At 40.5% G+C, this 23269-nt stretch overlaps 1 protein-coding gene across 1 annotated transcript in view; it reads right to left on the reverse strand.

The window, feature by feature from the left end:
* YES1 (YES proto-oncogene 1, Src family tyrosine kinase) overlaps window positions 1-22750 on the reverse strand; it is a 50589-nt gene extending 27839 nt beyond the window's left edge. Inside the window, exon 1 of the mRNA XM_061448708.1 lies at window positions 22627-22750. The gene's annotated coding sequence lies outside the window, so the exon portion shown is untranslated. The remainder of the gene's footprint in view (window positions 1-22626) is intronic.
* Window positions 22751-23269: the final 519 nt, after the last annotated feature.

Here is a 23269-nt window from a genome sequence, read left to right on the forward strand (position 1 = left end):
GAAGACCAGGAGAAATTACCTTAATTAGCTTGTCAGGCATCTTGCACAATAGAGGCCATATGGCTGCACTAAATTAATTTTTCTTTTCATGGTTTTGAATGTATGCACATGCTCAAATTCGTTCAAAGTGACCTGTATGAAAAGTTCACCCACACTGGGCAAGTCCACAGTAGCCACTAAAAGTACATGCCTTGTGTCCCATCTGAATTTAATGCAAATATCCAGCCAGCAGTCTTGTTACACCCTTGCCTTGGAGCCCTGACACCACCCTGTTTCTATTCCCTGTGTAAGCAGACCATGGGCATGGCCAGGGACATCTTTCACTGATCAGGTTGCTCAAAGTCCTGTCCAACTTGACCCTGAACACTTCCAATGACAGGGTATCCACAACTTCTCTGGCCTGTTCTGGGGCCTCACCACTCTCATCATAAAACATTTCTTCCTCATACCTAATGTAAATCTATTCTTTCAGTTTAGAACTATTACACTTGTCCTGTTACTACAGGCCCTGATAAAAGGTCTCTCTCCACCTCTTATGTGCTCTCTTTATATATTCAAAGGCCATAGTAAGTCTCCCTGGTGCCTCTTCTTCTCTAGGCTCTAGCAATCCAAGTTCTCTCAGCCTTTCTTCATACAAGGGGTGTTCTATCCCTCTGGTAATTTTTGTGGCCCTCTTCTGGATGTGCTCTAACATGTCCATGCCTTTCTTATACTGTGGACACTAGAGCTTTTGCAGTACTCCAGGTGGCATCTCCCAAGCAGAGGGGCTGCACCTCCCTGAACCTGGTGGCCACACTTCTTTTTATGTTCCCAGGATGCAGTTGGCTTTCTGGGCTGCAAGCGTACAGTTCTGGGTCAGGTCCGATTTTCCATCCACCAGTACCCACACTCCAGGTCCTCCTCTGCAGGGCTGATCTCAATTTGTTTCTCCTCCAGCCTGTATTGATACCTGGGATTGCTGTGACCCAGGTACAGAAGCTTGCCCTTTACCTTTTTCAACTTCATGATGTTCACATGGGCCCATCTGAACCTCTAGTATTTATTTTGGCAGCAGCCACTGTCCCTAGAACAGAAATTCCTACATCCTGAAAGCACAGTCCACATCCTTCTTGCTAGGAGTACAATAATTTCGCTGTATTAAGCAGGCATGACTTAACTAATCCAAATTAATCCAACAGTGGAGCTGTGAGACAAATTTTTGGGGGAAAAAAGCACCCCAACAGATCTATTGTTCATCTGAAAATAGAAACAACAGGACACAGTAACAGTCTCACCATTACCCTACCCAGGGTATAATTATCTCCAATACTCCATTCCCTGTTCATCATCTATGCTGCAAGCACTTGGCACTGTGTTTTGCAACATACACGGAGCAGCAGCTCTACCTACCAAGGTCATCTGCTTCTGCAGGAAAGAGACATTTCTGCTGCACCTCAGCAAACACATTGCAGAGGGAAAGCACCTGCTTTCTTCTTGTCTTGGGAAGCAAAACTGGCTTATTTGTAGGTTACAGTCAGAAAACTTTTGTTCTGAAGGTGGACATTTTGCAAGTGATTTTGTAAGCCTGCTTCTAAAAAAACCCCAAAAGTCAAGCCCAAACTAAATTTCATTATTTTTTTTCCAAAGCAAGGTGTTACTTTCTCTCACATTCCTGTTGTCTCATTTGCCTAAGGAATCATAAGACTGAACTCTTTCCAGTTCCAGACTAGCAATTAAAAGTGACATGTACTGGGTGTACCAAACCTGCAGTGATGGCATGTAATGGAAAACCACACTGCATTCCCTTCCTAGTGGCTTTCCTTTAGATTCTTCTTCCCTTGATTTTTCCTCTACCACTTAAAACTGCTGAAAGGGATTTAACCACAGCTCATAAAAGCATTCCTGAAAAAGAGGTGAAAGACAAACTTTTCCTGACGGATGGAGTGAAACAAAAGGGAACTATCTCAGCATTCCCTGTGATGGGAGGTTTATTAAATACAGCTTGAAAAACATCGAGGTCTTCAGACATCTACATTAAGGATGACATAATTTTTCTGTTCACCTTTTTTAAAGGTTTTCCATATTTGGCAATGGGCCTTCCCTCTGATTTAGCATTTTCTAGCTCATATTACTTCTTACCATACACACAATGCAATTCAAGCACGAATGAGCCAGCGGCATGTAAAACACATTATCAGTCACTACTCTCCACACAATCACACAACCAGTGAACACAACCAATAGCTTTGATAGTTAAGTCCCTCTACAGGATACAAAATAAAACATGAATAGATGAGAGAAGGGTGTGAAGAGGAAAGTGAAGAGATGCTAAGACAACAACTAGAGTGCTACAAGTTCTCTTTAAAGAAGGATCAGAATATCAAAGACCAAAGAAAAGAGCAACAGTTTTGTCATATTTCATGTAGGTAAAAACTGTTAACCTACAACAGGGTACAACCCAGTACAAAGACATCCTGCAGTTCTCATCGACAGGTTCAGATAATGCTGATGAAATAGGTATGCAAAATGCCTTGGCCGGTTCGTGTTCTCAATCATTCCGGTACTTTATTTTGAGGAGTACACAGTGTATACTTAAAGACTCTCTCTGGGGTAAATAACTGCCGTTTAGTAGCAGATCTTCTTGTTCCTGACCAGTAAGAGGAGCTTTTAGTAATACTCTTTTGACTCCAAAAGTATTGCCAGAAGGAAGCACAATTTCCATTTTAATTAAATGTTAAATTGAAGGGTGGGGGAAGATACTAGGGATTGAGCAGCAGTGTGCATATCAAACAACCTATTCTTCAGTAACTTCCACGAGTTATTCAAATTTTGGTCACATGTCAGAAGAATTTAGGTTATGAGTAATAATGAAAGAAACAACAAATTAACAATACTTAAATAGAATTGATGCTGCCTGATAGAACCATTACAATGGCAGAACTTATCTACAAAAATAAGCAGCATGCTTAAGCCAGCTAAAATACATACTTTGCTGAAGATCTGACAGTTCCAACTGAAAATTTCAATAAACCCAACTATTCACTGAAAACAAACTAAAAAAAAAAAAAAAAAAAAAAAAAAAAAATTATTTTACCATGTTGCCATAAAACAAGAGAAAGGGGAGAAAGCCTGGCTCCGCGTTTCTCCTGGAGGGTGGGGAGAGGTCTTTTAAGTCCTTTCACGTGGTTTTCCTATTCATTTGTGCTCTGGTTCATCTTATACTATCTAAACCAATGGTTTACAAACATGTTAAAACTCCTACTTCTCACTTTGCATAGGCTTAAATAGGAAGCTGTATCTGAGAGAAAGTTAAAGGTGCTCCCTATCTACCAGAAATTGGATTCCTTTGCTAATCTTCTAAACTTTAAAATTGCTCCAAGTCCTCACCAGTTTTATAAACTTAATGCTTCCAAATGTCATCTTTCCAGAAGGAAGCAATTCAATACGATCATCCCACAGGTTAGCTTTAAGAATCAATTTCGCATATTTTTAAACATTATTTTCTAGACTAAACACAAAATGAATCTGCTGAAAACCAGTTTCTGTTGTTTGGAGTAATTTGTGGACTCCTTGCTGCCAGAATCCACTGCTATCCACAAATAATACTACTAAGAGTGACAGCCACAAGGGTGAGTACAATTAGAATAAATACCTTTACCTTCGGCTACCAGAGTAAGGCAGAGTCCACCGGTGACTGGTGTAAAGACAGGTAAGATGTGCACAATACACAGTATATCCCAAATACACAGTAAAAAGACAAGAAAAAACAGCGGCAAGTAACTTCCTTGGGACAATCTTACAGGGAAGGAGTAGGTAGCACTTCATATTTCTACCAAATACTAGTTGTAACTAGTTGAACAAAGGGTATTGTCCCCAGGCAATGTTCAGTATCAAGTGTAGGGCTCAGCAATAGCTCCTTAACTCACAACCTGACAGGTTTGCATTTCCTGCTCCTACAATACCCAGCATTAAACTGTCAGAATAGCGGTGGGGAGAATTATTCAGCCATTCCCAACTGGTAAAAGACTCATAGGGTTCTTTATGTTCCTCTCTTGCAGGCAGGTGTTTTTTCTAGGAGTGCCTGGCAATTTCTATTTGACAAATGCTCTGCCAGTGTTAAGGGCTGACAATGTGCTTCATCCATCCTCCTGTCTTCCTGCAGCATGTCACAGCTGTGACTTCTGACTTTTACTGGTTTTGTTAGAGAGCTGAGAACTGTTTACATCCTTTTTGGAACAAGTGAAGAGTCCAAACAGTATCTGTACAGCATTCTCCCAGTTAGAAATCCCAGTTCCAAGTTTGCAACCATTGATTTCCCCGAAATTCCTAATGAGGAACTCCTTCTTATGTTTGTATCTGGTGGAGGAAAATGTTTGAAGGATACAGGTTTCTATGACACACATAACCTTGTTATTTTCTAATTCCATGCTATTTTTCCAGAATGTTCAGGCTGATATAGGAAATAAAAAAAATACTTTAATGTTTAAAAAAATCAGCCTTTGATATATAACTGAACATAAGCATAACAGGATAGAAAATAGGATAGAAAATACAGACAATATACAATACAATATGATACAAGAGAATTGGGATTGTAATAATTTCTTATTTTTAATTCAGGTGTAAGGATAGAGTCTGATAGCGGGATTTGATCAGTGTTATCAAGAGAATAATGTTGCCATGTATTATGACAAAAAAAGCAGAGTTCCCAAAAGAAAGAGGAAAGAGGAGGAGATTGCCACTGACAGGAATCAAAAACTATAAACAGGAAAAAGGGGGTGAGGGGGCTGGTGTGTGAAGCGTTTTCAAGCATGGCAGAGTGAGGAAGCATGGCACAGCATGGAAAGTACTTAAAAAGGATATCAGCCACTCCAAGTGCCTGCTCCAGACAAACAGAAGCAAAAATTAAGGAAGGTATCTAAACTGGTTGCCTTTTGGTCCTGAAAATGTGAAGGCTGGACCACCTTACACAGGTTTGCTGTACAACCAGTGGAAAGCCACAGGCTCCTCTAGAGGAGCAATGATTTTAAGGACACCAAAATTATATTTTTTATCCCTAACATTTAACAGAAAGTTAAGAGCAGAAAAAAAAATTGTGTTATATGCCCTGCTCTTCTCATTACACTAGTCTCTGTCGTCATCCCTGCATCCCAAAAATCAAACCAGTTGGCAACAAGACTAGTCAGCCTCACAGAGCTAGATGCTTGGAAATTGGGTAATGTGAATATATCCTACTTGTTAAGTTTCAAATCTGCTGTAAAAGAGCAACTTCAAACAACACAAAATATGAAACAGGCTAGAGTGCTGATTTTCAATGTCTGAAATACAACTTGTGGAAATAAAAAGTAGACTTCTACTCAACTGCTGTGCCAGTCAAGCTAGCGTCCTTTTAAATAATTCCCTAGTTTAAACTAATGACATTTATAGTTGGTAATGGACTTCAGGTGGAATTAATCTTCCAAATTTAGACATCCATCTGGGGGTGAGATGAATCATGCAGTGAAAGTGCTTATTTCTCTCCACTGACTATAAAGGGAGCCTACAGAACTAGCTCATGTATAGGCAGCCAAAGCTGCTAATGTTCAAGTTTACTTTGCATGGCATGCTTAATAGTTGTCATCTTCTATGACTGAATCAACAACAACAACAACAAAAAAAACTAGTAAAGTTTTCCTTCAACAAGGTGAGAAGCAGCACTGTTCTAAATCAGCATCTGGAATTAGCTTAAGTTGTGTGTGCAATCACTAGCACAGTTACTGTTTTCCCCTTGCACGACATTAGAAATGTTCATGGAAAAATAAGCACACCTTTTAAATACGCCCCCCCCCCCCCATCTTACATCTTTGTACAAATCTTAACAATGCAACCACACACAGAAAGCTATCCAGAATCCAATATTTTCATAAAATGATGCGTAACTGGATGAAAATATATTACTAAGTCTACTAACTGCCTATACTCAGCCTAAACTCTAATAATATTTCTACATAAAGAGGGGACTTAGAATTCAAAAATCAGTGACACAGTAAAGCATACTGCTAAATCAAAGTAATTATTAAGATTAAATCAAACAGTAAAACTTCCTCTGACTTGCACAGCTGACACCTTAAAAAAAAGGAGCAGGGCAGCAACATTAAATAGCAGCCTCTTGTTTCAAATAGCATGAATCTTCTCAAACACAGTATTTGTCCAGCACAATGTCCTCTTAATGTTACTTTCCATTTACAAGTAGAGAGGTATCCTGATTATTTCAATAATCTTACAGACACAAAGAAGTATATTTTAACCAATAATCTCGTCACATACAACAGAGAGATACAGGGTCTTAGATTGTCTGGGGTAGGGAAAGGCAATACAAAAATCACCTCAAAGGAGTCTGAAGGAAAAGCAGAAATTACCAGCCTACAGACAACCCAAACCATGCATTTGTTTGATAAAAATTCACTGAAAAAAACCTCTTTCCCTAAAGGCACTGTATTGCGTGAGGAGCACATGAGAGAAAGGCGATTGGAAATGCATCCATTACACGACCAAAAAAATACTATACATCAGTAAGAGGATGAGGTAATACAAAATTAAACCATCGACTTACACGTACCTGCAGTCCTATCCCTGCTCTGAACACAATCCTTTCCTCATGGATATTTTATACTTTGGTTTCATACACCAGCTCACAGAAAGAAAAGAATATGTAACCAGTGGATTTAAACACCCTCTAAATAGGTTAGCACCCCATTTGGGGCCAAAGTTTAAGTGCTACTGCTAGAAAGGATTCTGGAAAATGAGAAACAGAGAAATAAATTTAAAAAAGGGATGGGATTTACAACAAAGTAATGTCTGTAGTGAGCAAGACCCAAAGCTCCAAGTCCATTCAAATACCCTCTCACCAACAGCACCCAATAATAGATACCAAGTGAAGCATGTAAGAACACAATAAACATGTAGGAATATTTCCCCAGAATACTCCCTTAGCCCCCAACAGTTTGCAGAAGCAGGATTTCCTGAACAAGAAGAGGTATTTTCCTTTGATGATTCTTCTACCATGCAACAGCAGTTTCCCTCTGCACTGATGTAATGTTTAGCTTCCTTAAATTCCTGAGGCAAGAAATTCTATAGCTTAATAACATGTTCTGTCAAGAAACACCTTTTTTTGTCTGTTTTCAATTCATCAGCTGCTGTTTCATTAGATACCTCGTAGTGCGTGTGCACTAAAAAAAAGTGAATAAACACTTCCTATTTATGTCCCATTGACCTGCTGAACACTTTACAGGATTCTGTGACACTACTTCTTGGTCACTTTTTCTACAATAATGAATTCAGCTGCTTTTCTTACAGATAATTGCCACAGATTTACTCTTCCTTAAAACTTCAACTACATTCTTTTTGAGATGATGACAGGGAGAGGAGGGATCAGGGCAGAACTACATAAGATAATTCGAGTATAATCATTATTCTTTCTTTCATTCCTAACCAATTCTAGTGGAAACAGTCAGCTTCAAGCTCATTATTTTTTAGATGAGAAGGCAAGCTTGCTCCTCTGCACCTCAAAATATATCATGTGAAGCAATTTATGAGAAATTTCATCTGCCATTTTAACGACATTGCTCAGCAACTGGCCAAGTCCATGCGCAGTGGTCTGCCTTGCATCTGCTACCCATCACAGTAAAGGCTATGAGCTCACTTTTATTTAATATCCTTTATTAACTTGAACGTTCTCCACTAATATAACTCTGGAGAATTGTTACCCTCCACCCCTCTCTACTCTATTTACTCCAATTCACCCTTTCTTGCATTTTAGTCATTAATGTAACCACATGAAGTCCTCTTCCTCTATCCTATGGCTGCTTAGTTTCTCCAAAATTCTCTGGTGGGGGCTATTGTCAAATGCCTGTTGGACATCCAAGTAAACTATTTCTGTCAGATCTTAGTTAATTCATGTGCTTGCCTTCAAAAAAACCTCCAGCGAATTTGCAAAACGTGACATCCCTTCACAGCAGGCTCTTAAGTTTTCCTCAATACATCTTGTTTATCCACGTCATCTTCATTATTATTTTGACTGATTTACTTGGAACAGATGTCAGGCTTACTGATCTGTAGTTCCCCAGATATCTCCTGATGCCTTTTTTGTTTTAAATAAAAATAAAATCAGTGTCACATTCAAATTAAGACATTACAGACCATACCAAATGATTTTTTATCTTAGCTAGATGTTGCATTTGTTGCTTAGTATCTATGGTACAATAATCCTTACTTGCTATTTGTAAAGCCGTACTTCTTCATAAGTGCAAAAGCAAGCCTCTCTAAGTAAGTGGGTTTTGTTTCATTTCCCTAGAAGGTTTAAGCTGTGTCTTTGGGAAGATCAATAAATGATAAAGATTTACCACAAGAGTAATACTACAAATATTTAGTTGTAGTAAAAGAACTCTCTTATCTTTCCACTCAGTTCCACATATATATGCTCCTACGCAGTAGTAGCCATTCAACTGTTTAACAGCTGTCCTAATTACCAGAAAACACAAATGAGCTTGTGACAACATAGTTATTCATTTGCAAATGAGACAGTATTCAAAGGGAAGTATAACTTTTAACATCTTGCTAGACAACTGGAATTGATAACTTCTGTGGAAACTACAACCAGTGAGCAGACAACTTGAGACATGGACTAAATCAAACCAATTTTCAATATACATAGGTATTTTTATCCTCACCAATTGTATGAAGTTGCAGGCTTGTTTCACAAGGTTTCTAAGTGACCTGTAAATTTCATGTTCAAGTTCACACACTTTTTCCTCAGCACAGGACTGACTTTCATCTTATTTTTTACTCACAAGTCCAAAGACAAAGAGCTGAAAATGAGTCCTACCTTAGTAAACTGATCAGATGCTTTTCTGTGACACAAGCTCAAATTCTAGGTTTCATTATGACTATATTTCTATTGGTAAGATGTTAAACATAATAATGTGTTTAAATCCATAATCAACTGTTTCAGCTCCTTTTTCTCTTCTGTATTTTGTATTAGTCTAATGGAAGTCCTTATTTCTAACACCAACAGAACAGCATGAACTCATCAATTCAGTATGCTTAGTCAAACGTATGAGAGAAAAAAAAAAAAAACAACCAAAACACACCACCTTATCACCATTACTAAACAGACCATTGAAGCAAACATAGAGTTCACATCCTCAGGTTTTACAGCACTGAGAAAAAATGATCCTATTGCAGATGTTGAAAAAATATCTTTCCAAATAAGAAATTAAAACATTTCCTTGACTTAAAAGGCTCTGGTGCTGTTCAGTCTTCCAGGCAGCAGAGAACAGTATCCTCACCACTGCTGCCATGGGAGTGGGGAGAAGATGCAGCAGACAATAAAGCCAAACACATACTTGATATTAATAGCAGAAAGCTAGGAAACCAAGAGAACAATGCAGCTGGCTAAGAGTCATCTCCCCCCTTCCCAAGCTGTCATAAGAAAGCTGACAGAAAAAAAAAAATAAAACTCTGGCTGCCAAAACAAACATACAAAAATATTCTGCTTTTCATCACCTGTGTTTTGTTTCATTTCAAGTACCACGCTTACTGTAGTGGCCCTCTTAAATCCTTTCATGAAAATCACACAACAGCTGAAGTTGGAAAGGACTTCTGAAGGATGCCTACCTACTCCAACCCCCCTGTTCAAAGGCAAGTCAATGACAAAGTTGCTTAGGGCTGTGTCCAGTTTTTAGTTATTGCCAGGGACGGAAATTCCACAATGCTTTTGGATCACCTGTTCCAGCATCGTATCACCCTTACAATAAAAAACTCAACGCTTTCTCTTCTTATGTATTACAATTTGTACTCACTGCCTCTTGTCCTGTCAGCTGACAGTCCTGAGAGGAGCCTGGCTCTGTCCTCTTTATTCTACCCCATCAGGTATTTATACACGTAACATCCCCCTGACCCTTCTCTTTCCCAGGCTTAGCAGTTCCAGCTCTCTCAGGCTTTCCTCATAGAAGAGATGCTACAGACCTTTCAGTCTTCTTTGCAGCCCTCTGTTGGACTCTCCAGTATGTCCACTGTCTCTCATGTACTGGGAAGTAGAGAAGCAGACGCAGTAATGCAGGTGTGGCCTCACCAGGGGTGAGCAGAAGGATCACTTCCTAGACCTGCTGGTAACTCTTTTCCTAATGCACCTAGGACTTCTCTGGCCTTATTCATTGCAAACACACATTGCTGGTTCTTTTACATCTTTTCCACCAGAACCCCCAGGTCCTTTTCTCCAGAGCTGCTTTTCAGTTGGTTGGACACTATCACATTCTGGAGCCTCGGGCTGTTCCTCCCCAGGAACAGCACCAGGCTTTTTCCCTTTACCGAAATTCACGAGTTTCCCATCAATTTCTCCAGTCTGCTGAGGTCTGTGTGGATTGCAGCACAACCCTCTGGTCTATCAATCACTCTACAGTTTTGTATCCTCTGCAAACTTGCTGAGGGTGCACCTCTGTGTAACCACCTAGGTCAGTAATGAATGTGTTAAGCAGGACGGACACTAGTATTGAGCCCTGGGGTACACTAGTAGTGACTGGCCTCCAGCTGGACTATGTGCCACGGATGACAGCCTTTTGAGCCCAGCAGCTCAGCCCATTTCCAGCCACTCTCAGTGTTCAATCACCTGGCATGTACTTCATCAGTCTACGAGGATGGTACGGGAGAACATGCTGAAAGCCTTACCAAAATCAAGATAGCCAGTGCTCTGCTCCCATCCACCCAGCCAGTCACCTCATCACAGAAAGCCATTGAGCATGATTTCCTCCTCATAAATCCATGTTATGCTGACAGCTCCCAATCAACACCTAGTTTTTCATATTTGGAAATTATTCTAGCTCCTGCTCTTCACTTTTTCCAATATACTTACTCATTAATAACTGCACATCTACCAATTGGGATAGCCTTAAAACAACTAACAATTCCATGGCACTGCTTAACAAACTATTGATTCCAGCCAGGCACTGAAATAACAATGCTCCTCTTTTCTCCACAAATGTATCTAAACTAGTAGCAATGCTGTTGCAGCTGTAATAGCCTAATGATGTCAGAGAAGCAAGGAAAACACCCTCCTCCCCACCCCCAAATATACCCGCTACTTACTGTTGGCTGTGAAAATACAAGTTCACCAGACATACCATGTAACCATCTAGCCTATAAGAATTTTTCTCAGTTAAACTAAGCATTTTGTTAACAGCATCCTTTCTATGCATCTATTATAATCCCAGTATTTTGTCAGACTCTTGACAGAAGCAGCTCCTTCTCTCAGATTTCCCACCCTCCCTGGAACAGAGACAACAGGAACTTCAGGGAGCATCTTTTACTTAACTTTTTTCACTTTCTCTCTTCCTTTCAGAAGTGCAGTGAAGACTCATCAGATGCCAAACTATGCTAAGAAAAGGCCTGGGCTTACACTATTGCAGAAGAAAGAATACACAGCACCAAATCCTCTGCATTCAAGTGATCGTGTACCTAGAAGCCAGGGACCCTTTCAATCTCCATTAAAACCAGAAATGCATCAAAACATTTTGGCTAGCAAAGAAGTGATACAGCTTACCTGAATTCTGTTCGGTTCTAAACATTCCCAGGTAGTAGATAATCCAGTAGCTGGTTTGGCTAAATGGTTGTTCAGCTCTGTAAGTCTTACAGTAATGGCAGGTTGCAGTTGTGGTTTTACACTGTTTTATACATCTAAGTGCTTCAAACACACACTAGCATTAAACTGAACCGAAAGAGCACATTACAACAAGAATCCCATATTCTTTCACCAATTTAGTCATGTACTGCCAAAAAAAGAGTCCATTTTAAAAGCAGTTTTGTGCATTTGGCCAGGACACGTCCACTGTAGTTCCAACAGACCAAGGACAATCATCTGACAACAGTTTCTTGGATACTAATGCTCTCTGCAGCCAAGTGATTGACTAAAATACTTTAAACAAATTTGGACATACTCCCAATAAGATTATAACAATTTCCAGGCAGCTGAAGCCCTGGGCCAATGTTAGTCGACAGCATCCGTTTAAAAACTCTTTCACACTTGTGCAAAGTTAAATCAACTTGGCACTCTCTCTGGTAGGCAATTGTCTCCTTAAAGTATGAGCACTATTCATCCAAGTGAATTGCTGCATTAAGGGGACAGTTGGCTGGCATGGAGAGGACAGGACTGATTGACAATGCGCCTTAGTCACAAAGAAGTTGCAGCAAGACTTTCTAAAAACCAAAAAGCAGTTAAAACCATGATCAGACGAAGCTAGCTGAAGATGACAAAAGTACAGGATGTTTCCAGGAAGATGCTGGTGGTTCAATAAGCTTCCTAACTATGACTAATCTTAAAAAGTTCTTGCGTCTTGTTTTGTAAATTTAGCACCTCAAGTGTTTTGGAGAATTTCAGTTTAGTACTTAACCCGCCAACACCAGCTAAATACTGCAGTAGCAGTTATTTGTGGAGGGGATTTTTGCACAGCTATGTATGCTAAACAGCTAGGAGCTCTGTGGATCTGCATTCTTCCCAGGGAGAGGATTTTATTTCACATGCGAAATGTTAATAAAGAAACGTGGAGCAGCATTTAAGGACTCATTCTCAAATCATTCTAAGGAGATTACAATGTTCCAGCCCCACTTCCCTTTGTGAGAGTTCAAAGAGAAAGTACAAGAAAGCCATACAGTGCTTAGGTCAAAATAATCACAGGCTTGAATTACTTCATGATTCCAATACATATCAGGAGCACTGAAAGAAACATATGCTAGAGTGACAAATGATACGTTTTAAAGAAATACAGCAGACTATTATGTAAGTAATCACTGTATTTGAGTTAATTTTTCAAATACTATTTTTTCATCGTTTGTGTACACAGTACCACTGTGTAGAGCTTAAAAAAAAAGATGCCAAAGGAACTACTGTCTACTGTGGAGATCACTGGGATTACTCCAGGAGCAAACACACAGGATAAAATCCAGTCCAACTTCTGGTGTAAATGAATTGCCCTCTTCCACCTCAGCAAGGCTACAAAAAGCCACAGAGGATGCCAGCCTGATGCTGAAAATACAAAGACGTCCAAGCCCCATGCAATTTGTCATGTAAAGCCTAGTAAAATTTAAACTGCTTGTTGACCCCTTTCAGCTACTTAAGGATAAACTGCTTTAACATTTCTAACAGTGTATAAGGTGTTTGAGTTTTCTAATTCTTATGCCACAGACAAGAGAGTTTATAAACAGATTCGAGGTTCTGTAAAATATCTGTAGTAAAAAATAATCAACATCTTACTCCCTGTTCAATGCAGTGAATTAGTATAACTATACTATTGAGTTGGAAGAAGGGAAAAGTCTTTGATTCAACTAAACTACCCTAGCTGTTTGAGCTAACAGATCCAATTTCATCGCCTGTAAAGGCAAGCAACACTTCTTTGTCTTCATTTTATACTCTAATGAAGTCTACTTCAATAGAGTTGCCTCCCCTTATCCCAGAGGACAATTTGGTCTTTTTGTGTAAAACTAATCCAGCTCTCCCTGAAGTCAAGGGGAATTTTGCACTTGACTTTAGTGTGAAAAAGGATCAGGTCCTAGAACAGAAATGCTACAACTTCTGTGAATAAAAATAGGTTCTGATTTTCCACATCCTAGTTAGCTAAAAAAGAAAAAACAACAACAACAAAAAAACACACACCCCCACCCCCCCCAAACAATTTGATGAAACAAACATTTTTTAAAAATGGAAGTATAATTTCCATTTCAGGATAAAGCATGTGAAAAATTGTTTTATGTGGCAATTTTTCTAAAAATGATAATACAATTCTATTCAAATACTGTGACTGTAAAACTACACTATCTGTGGCATCTGTCTCATCTTTTCAGTTTCAGAGGAACTGAGGGGGAAAAGTATCAACTCCTCAGGTCTAGGAAATACTTTTAAGAGAAGCAACAGTATCGTTGCACGGTTTCCAAGCTGTAGAAATCATGTAGCAGTAACACAAACTTTTCAACTCTCCATCAGTGCTGTTAGGGTTCCCTCAAGAATTTCTTATTCTATGATCACTCCACTAGCTCAAAAGTTTTGGCAGGTTACTATGCCTAAATACAATTTGATTCTGTAACTGAAATTAACTGGTTACCTGGCTATAATATACTACCTATAGTGCAGTAAACAACATTTACTTCTAAGCTGTATAACAGCAAAAATAAAATACAGACCGGCACAGACTAATCATATGTTGACTGACCACGTGCATGTTACAATTGAAAATTACCCCTCTGATGGCGCTTTTTTTTAATATTTAAAGCGGGGGGGAGGGGGGGGAAACACCTATATATTGTTACATCAATTTTTATTTAGATCCAAATTTACTGTTTGTATAACCTATACTAAGACAAAAACCTATTCAAACTACATTGTTAGCTATGAAAATTTTAAACAAATTCAAATCGCCAAACAAGGAGAGCTCATTCAGAAACACCAGGAATCAGAATTTGAACACCAGAATACATAAAGAAATATAAGCTGTTACAAGTGTAGAGGATTGCCTTGCCCCCACTTAATATTATTTCTTATCTGTTCACTAGAATATGAGAAACATTTGGAGAATAAAAGACTAAAACACAGAGGATACGCATCGAGTGTCGTGCTTGTTAGTGTAAGTCACTTTGTATTAACTTGGCTATGGTTTCACAATGTATGCACTGAATTTCAATAGTCTTCTGAACCTAAGCTAAAGGGGGGATGAAGGAGCCCTAGATTCAATAGGCAATGCAAATTAATTCCAGAATATTTAAATACACCTACTTAGTATGAACAAGTCAAACGTTTCCAGGGAAATAACTTCTCATCTATAAACTACCACTTGTCTCATTTTACGTACATCACGATAGCCTGAATCAATTTGTTCTACAGGTTTCTACAGCACACAAGCTAAGAAATACTTCCTAAAATGAAAGGATCGATATCTTTGGCAAATTACATAATATATATAATTATCCAGTAAGCTATTTTGAAAGCTTATCACTTTAAATAACCTCAACCACTACGATTCATAAACTGTGTTTTAAGTGTATAACTGTACTTAAAATACAGTACAAAACTGTACCTGAGAGTAAAAAAAAAATTACTATTGCACCTTTGCTTCTAAAGCCATATAAAAATCAGCATTTATTATGTCTTCTGAAGTTGAGAATTTCGTACTTGCATTTTGCTCATTCATGTGAAAACCAAGGAACTAAAAAAATAAAAATCCCCATAAAACAAAACCAAACAAAACCCGAAAACATCCCAAACACATAACCCTTTTTTCAGCTCCTACAGAATATTATTACAATTCTGACTTTTCAGGCTTAAAAAAGTGTGGCTGCTGAGAAAGGGAATTTACTCAGGAAAATTTCCCCAACTGGTTAGTAGTAACAGCTCAGGAATTATCCTGGTTATCCCTTCGCTTTCCTTCATGAGTAATTGTATTCAAAATGAACAGTATATCTCTCCATGCTGTGTTTCTGAACAGTGTGTTTAACTTTACTATGAAACAGAATTAAACATGGATGTCCACAGTGAGACTAGTATACACTTTTTCTCTCTCCAATGCATGTTTTTCAGTTAGTTACAGATGAGCTGATCTGGCCAATACTATTAGAACCTTTAATAATATTTAATAACTTTTAATATTTATCGTTGGTATCAGTTAAACATCTCCCTCTCTCTGCTTTCAGGACTTGTCATTCTATTAATGTATCTTCTACCTAGAATTTATGGCAGGGGGAGGCTTAGGGGGATGAGCCCAGAAAAACCAAAATAAGGAACACATATTGGCAAAAATCCCAGATATCACACGCCTCAGAAACCAGAGAGCACACTTACATTTTCAGGTACTACTGCTGGAAGAAAACCTCAACACTTTTTATTTAAAACAAGCAGAATCAGAACTGCCATCTGTTGCTGAAAGAACCCATTCTGATACTTTCACTAGACTTCAAAAAACTTTTACTTCAGACATTAAAAATTTCTCCTGGATGGAGGGAGAAAAGAAGTCCTAGATGGACTTCTGGTCTGATTTACTACAGTTGTTCTTTTAGTAGGCTTTATTTAATGAACATGTGCATCAAACAGGAGAAGCCCTGTTAACATTTATGAGGAAAAACCTCAAACAAACAAGAAACCCACAAGCCTTCCATCTCCATGCAGTATGGGACAGCCTTCTCACAAGAATGATACACAGCTCACCTGGGTTAGTCACCACGAAAAGCAGAGAACGGCCTTTGCCCTACGGATCTTACCCAAGCCTTGCACAAATTTGCATTAGGAAAAAGAAAAAAAAACTTTATTTTTTTTTTCAGGTTCACTTATCACTGAAATATTGCAAGATTTTCTATTAAGAGAAATTAGCTACAAGTGTGTACACTGCACTATTATTACATGTTTTCAGCTTCATCATAGCGCCAATGTTAAGTTCATATCTCTAAGGATATGTGGAATGCTTCAGATGAACTACTGAAATCAGGGCTAATCACAAATACCAAATAAACACTATGTATCAACAAAAAGACCAGCAGCAGTAAAATATTCTGCTGGTACATTGTGTTTTCAGTGAGAGAAGTTAAGGGAAAGGGGACATAAACCACTCACTTTTATCACCATAAGCTTTCCTCCCATTTCATCGCACCCTTGCTTAGTCCTCACATGAATATAAATGTCATGTCCTTACAGATTTACAAAATGTGAAGTTTACTATTAGGTTTGGGCAGATTTTTAATTTTTAAGATGTTTTTAATTTTTTTTACCCGAAACACTACAAATTTTGGCTGTTAATATGCTTCTGAAGATCTTGGTTTGGAAATCAGTAAGGTAAGGTTTCAATCTCAAACTGCACTCATGCAGAAAACCAGAATCAGAATCAAGACAAAGAAAGGAGATACAAGAGAACTGAAAAAATAACTTGGAAGATGCACTACTAAACTTATTGGTTTATGTTACACACTTCACAATGAAATACAGATCTTTGTATTTATGTTTAAATTTCCTTCCTCAACCAGCTCTTTGTATAACATTTTCTTTCCCACAGTTTGGCAAATGAATGCTAGTTTCCAATAAATGTAATTTTGAAAACAAGAATACTTTTTAGACATTAATTCTACATTAATTTTTCAGTGAAGCATACTTTGACCAAAACCTTGATAGTGTTGTGCATCTCTGAGGCACATGTTCAGTAAGTTAAGCCTACTGGAAGACCAGTTGTTAAGAACTGGAGCAGAAGTCCATCTAACCCAAATACCTCTGAGTCAGAACAGAGGTTCACCACTGGTCCCTGCCATCCAAGATGCTGGGTAATACTCAATCCTCAGGAAGGGAGCCTAATAATTAGGAAAGCCTATGGCCACAGCCCTTGGCACAGTCTTCTGGACTTTGAAGTACTGTTGCTGACAAAATAGAGTATTTATGTTGAACAAACCAAGCTGGTAAAAACCAACCAGAAACAGGAAGAGTGTGGAAAGGAAGAACACAGTATACAGAAGGACTTTAGAGGTTTTTTGAGGTTTTTTATTCTTCTGTGGTTACAAGTGTTGGTCATGATTTTACTTTCCAGTAAAACATTCTTGAAAAGCAAGAAGGTACAACTCAGACCTGTTCTTCTTTTATCACATTTTAAGCATAAATATTAATTTTGTTATCTAACCATACTTAAAATAACTTATTAAAACTGGATTGTTCACTATTAATTTGTTTTAAGTCTTCTTTTCCTGGCTGACTGCCAAAGTAGCTATAACCATATACAACTGAAAGGCCCAAGAGAATCATAGTACTCTCTAATTACTCTTTAAATACCTCACATAAGTCCTGCCATTTCTTACAATCACGAGGGCATTAAGTAGGGTTGAAAATTTCAAAACCTTTAGTCCAGATACTGTGTTTTTCTTCCTGAAGCTGAACTTTATGCCTGCCATCAATGGGTTTGACTGAATCATGGGCAAACATTTGGAACGGGACTGAACATGAACACCACCTTCCACTCTGACCCTTCTTTTGCTACAGGGCCTTCAGTCCTGGTAAGCATACCCGAGACCTGGCTGCATATATGCTCTGTCATTCACATCATGAATAAAGCATTATTACTGTCTCAGTTTTGCAAGATTAAAAGGTGCTTTGGGCATGTGCAAACAAAGGAAATTCACCTCACTGAACCAAAGTCTTCCAATATGAAGACTGACTTTCCATGTCTGATTAATGCCACAAAATGCTCCTGAAAGTTTTCCCAAAACAAAGTTAAAGACCCTGATCTACAAAGATTTACTTATGTGTGTTTACTCAACTCCACTGTCAATGGAAGTAAATGAAGTTATTTGCTTTTGTAAGCCTCATCTAGTTGATCTTAATGTCTGAACTGAAGGGATGTTTCAACATTTCTGACAAATCATTTCTTTTTCCTAGACTTCTTTAGACTTCTGGTGTGAAGAAAGCCACAGAAACATGTATCTTAAGCCACAGTTGTTCATCCCCCTGAAGTACCAATTTGAAAGACAAATGAGTTTAAGTTCAGTAGCACCATCAGAATTCAAAATTTTTAAGATACAGATGTAGTCAACATAGATATTTACTAGTTTCATGTAACACTATTATAATAGCATTTGCCTTCCAAAAGTACAAAGATAAAATACAGCCAGGTTAACAAAAAAAGTTGTCTTATGTACTATGTAACATCTTAAAGCACCCAAGTAGTTGAAATATAGATGATGCCAGTCTGAGGTTTTAGTGGCCATTACTTCCTGGGCACTCTCCTGTAACATTACCTAACACTACAGTCAAGAAAAACTGAAACAAAACTACAGTCTCAGCTGTAACAGTCAGTGCGGCCTTGGATCCACTTAATGTTGATCCCTATGGCAGTATCCTGCTGGGCTGTGGAGCCTGGATAAGCCAGAGCTAACAGTCCTTGCAGGAGACTCCTCAGCTCGAGGCTTCCTTTCAGCAGAGCACAACTTTGACCCACTGACACTTGAGACACAGTGTGAAACCAGGTGCTCTATGCAGGTGCCTACCCAATGTGACAACAGAAAAAGCATCTCCCATCCTATTTTCAGTTATTCTTTACATTTTTAAAGAATATGTGTTTAAATCTAAACAGAACAAAACTCATGCATAAGTAACAGCATTTACTTACTAAATTTCTGACATTAATGTTACTGTCATTGTGACCTCTGGTCCTGCAATCAGCCATGCATGTTCACTTTACCTCCGGGTGCAGTCCTGCTTATTTCAGTAACTTGCTTTTGTGACAGCTTCTGCTTTGATGCATGGGCATCAGTATGGATAAACCTTACAGGTGGAAAAGGCAGTAAGAATGACCTCTTATTAAACTTGCCCTACAGTTAGTTGACAGCATCTTTGCAATATGACTTTTTCCCTAGTAAATCCAGCATACACACGGGAATCTATTGAGGTTTGCCTTCAAAACCTGGCAATTGATACCACAATCCTGAACCCCAAGGCCCTAAGTCATTGGTTTGAACACAGCTGGGGACTGTAGTGATTGAAAGAAGTCAACATATTGCAACCATAAAGCAGTTTGGATCAAAAAAAAATAAAAAAATAGTGGCTACCACATTATAAAATCCATCACTATAAACCAGTATCCTACTGGCATTCTCAAGGAGAACAAAAATGAAATAAATTCTGAGAATGTGCTATCTACTTGGAGGTGGTTCCTCCAAGACAACAACTAAACCATTCTGTTACAGAAGTTTGAGAAACTACATTTCTCACTAATCAATCCGTTCCATCAACTAGCAGAGGACATCCAGTACTACAAGCTCAAAACCTTTCATGAAGGCTTCACAAACCACAGATTCACAGGTGTCTTGTCTGAAAAGGGCTGCTTGATGTGATGCAGCACAATAAGGACATGTTCCTAAAGCTGTCTAATACTAGCTGTGCTAATACTGACACCAATTTTTAAATTAACATCAAGGTAGCTTACTCAAACTGTGATCAAAGCATGAGGCAAAAGAGTTGGATCCAAGTAGGGAATACAGATGAAAGAATGTACTTCTTTTAACTAACAGATTGCACTAAGGAATTATCTATTGAAAATATACAGCTTTTGCCTCCAGACAGCGCAGAAAGAAAAGTAAAACCATGCAGCTACTTTGTTCATAACATAAACTTTGACCACATAAACTGACAACTGCCACAGCACAGATTTTCATATCACTGTCACATGACAGACATAATTTATTGGAGCAAACTGAGTGCTGATTTCATTCTTCAGGTGCAGCAGAAGTATGCAAAGCTCAAAATAAAGAATATTCCTCTGGTGCAGAAGTGCAGGTCTCTGCTCTGTTACACGAATATTGATAAAAACCCTAAATTGTGAATTGCAGGCTTTCAATAAATCTGTTACACAGTACACAGCACACCAAATATTTATGAAGTATTTTTCTAGCCATTTCAAATAACCTAGCAACTTAAATTTTCTTTCAATTTTGTTCATTTCTTTCACAGCCAAAAATGCTATTGTTAGGCAATAAATATTCCCCTGAAAATCTATCTTTATAATACAAAATACAGATTCAAGCTACTTTGTGTTCACTACTCTCATTCCAAATTAAGTTTTTCAGATTTCAAAGAGCAGTATTGGTGTCCAGATATTAAAAACTTATCAAAAACTGGACCAGTAGCTCTCTGGGCAGCAAGACCAGGGAGGCCCCACTTCCTGCATCAATTTCCAGCTCGAGATAAGTGTTGGCATGAACTCTCCAGTGTGCCGGTTACGAGTTCTCTCCCACCTGGCTTCCTTACTTTCACAAAATTTGTAGAAACTGCTCACCTGGGAGACCACTGCTGCCAAATTTGTCTGAAATGGGCTAACAGTCCGAAGAGTTACTAGAGGGGCTGAGGGCACAGAGACACTGCAATTGAGCTGACCCTCTTGAGGAAATAAAGCTGCAGCACCTCCTGAGGAAATAACAAAACTTGTGGAATAATCACTGGTGATCCCTGCTAACTATTGTCACCCTTTCACGTGCCTGCTATCGCTGGATCTTTTTGCTTGAAATTTAACAGAGCACCAATGCTGCTCTCCTGTTGCCATCACAAATGCTATTTTGTCCCAAAATTAACCCCAACACCCTGGCTGTGCAAAACACCCCCATAAACCTCTGCTCCATGCCCATGTTCAGCAAGAACCTCCTAGACCTGAATTTACAAACAGGCATGCAAAACTCGAGTGGAAGTACAAGATTTTGTTGTTTGGAAAGGAACAGTTCTTACAGCTATGAAGCCTGCAGAAACATACAAGTTATAGCAAAACTGTTCTATCCACTGACAGAGAAACTGAAGGTGCAACTGACAGGGCCATTTTATTAGAAATCCCTCCTCAAAGGCCAATGTCCAAAAAAAGAAAGAAAAAGACTCTGAGGCAAGCTTTCGTATCTTGCTTCCCTGAGTAAAGGTCAATTTTGCCTGAAATTTCATTCAGCTATGAATTATCAACAGAAAGACAATACACTGTCCTTGGCAACATACTCCAAGTTTTACTCTAGTCTTGGAACATTTTGCCAGTTCAAGTAAATCCAAACATTCACTTTTAAATTAACGACTAGCCTCTGCTTAGGGTTTACTTCAGCAGGTACATCTGAATATGCCTCCTTAATCACAGGCGGTTCGAAATACTTCTACCCCAGTTTTCCCAGTGTGAAGTGGTCTTTACCCACATACATAGCAGATATTTGTCTGGTATGGCCCAATTTGAAATTAAGTCAATAAACTTGTATATTTATAATACTGTATAATAGAGGAGAAGACACCCTAACCCGTGGCCTGCAGGATGCACGTAACTTCCCACACAGCAAGCCTGCAGGTCCACACAGCGCAGAAAGTTACGTGCAGTCCCCACAGGAACAGGGGCCTCTGTGCATGTCCAATACATTTTGGTTTAGCCGTATTAAGACGAAGAGGCATGATGAACCGTGATTGAACATTTAAATTAATGACTCAGAAATTTAAAGCAGTCGTGTTCCTGCACGACGCAGGGATACAAACCAGCACAGTGAGGGGAAAAAAAAACAATAAAAAAACAGTAGTAAAAGAATAGGAAATAATTCCACGCAGGCCAAGCTACAGCGACTCGAAAATCTGTTTCCCGAATTTTGCCCCTTCACGCCCCCGCTGCCCCGGCCGCCGGCCCCCGGAGCCGAGCCAGGACAGGAGCACCAGAGCGGGCGGTGAACGCCAGCACCGGGGAACGAGCAGCCGCCCCGCGATCGCGCCAGCCAGGCGGGAAGGGGCCGCGGAGGGAGCCCGGCAGCGGCAGCCTCCCCTCACAAACTTACTTCCACGCCGCCCGCCCCCCGCGGCCAACCCAACCCAGCCCAGCCCCGGGCGGCGCGGAACGCCGCGGCTCCCGCCCGACCCCTCAGCCCCGCGGGCGGGGGTTCGGGCCCGGAAGAAAGTTGCTTGAGAAACTTTCTGCGGAGGAAGGGGCCGGGGGTGCGGGACTCTCCCCCCCCACACCACCACCCCCTCCCGGGGGGCCGCCCAACGGGGAAAGGCCGGGGCCAGGCGGCCGGGGCCTAGCGCCTCGGCGGGCGCCGCTGCCGCCGCCATCGCGGCCGCCTCTCCCGCGGGGTGGAGAAGCGGGGACGCGGCCGGGTCCTCACCTGCCTCTCCTCGGCGTGGCGGGTGGGAGAAGGAGGGGGGGAGGGAAGGAAGCGGGGCCCCCCCGCTCCTCCCGGAGCCGCGGCGACCCGGGGAGGGAAGGGGGGAGGAGGGGAAGGGAGGAGGGACGAGGAGCAGGAGGAGGGAGCCGGTTGCTCCGGTGCGTGCGGGAAGCCAGAGCCTCGCTGCGGGAGGAGGAGGAGACTTCCCCGCCCCTACGGTCGGGCTCCCTGGCGGGCACTACGGCTCCTCCTCTGTGGTGTGCTTCCCCCCGCAGCCGTCCCATGCGCCCGGGGGCAGGCTCGCCGCGCCTCCCGGCTGGGGCGGCAGCTTCACTCCCGATCCGGGGGCCGCGGGGAGGAGCCGGACTGCCCTCGCGGAGCCGGGCTGGCGGTGGCTCCCTCTTTCTCCGGCTCATCTTACTCCTTCTCCTCCGCGCCGCGGCGCACGGAGCCAACATGGTGGAGACGCACGGTGCGGGGTGGCGGGGAGCGGGGCTAGGTCGTGAGACTCTTGTCGGGTTAAATACGGGGGGGCTCGGTGAGCCTCTCGACAGAGAAGCTACACCTGAAGGATCCCAGCAGCGGAGCCCTTCGGCGTGGCGTGGTATGGGAAAAGCGATGAAAAATAATCAGGTGGGCTACG

Source organism: Pezoporus flaviventris, unplaced genomic scaffold (genome assembly GCF_033815535.1).
Source record: "Pezoporus flaviventris isolate CSIRO_AGI_PZ_B2104156 unplaced genomic scaffold, CSIRO_AGI_Pfla_v1 ptg000007l, whole genome shotgun sequence".
Taxonomy (NCBI): Eukaryota; Metazoa; Chordata; class Aves; order Psittaciformes; family Psittacidae; genus Pezoporus; species Pezoporus flaviventris.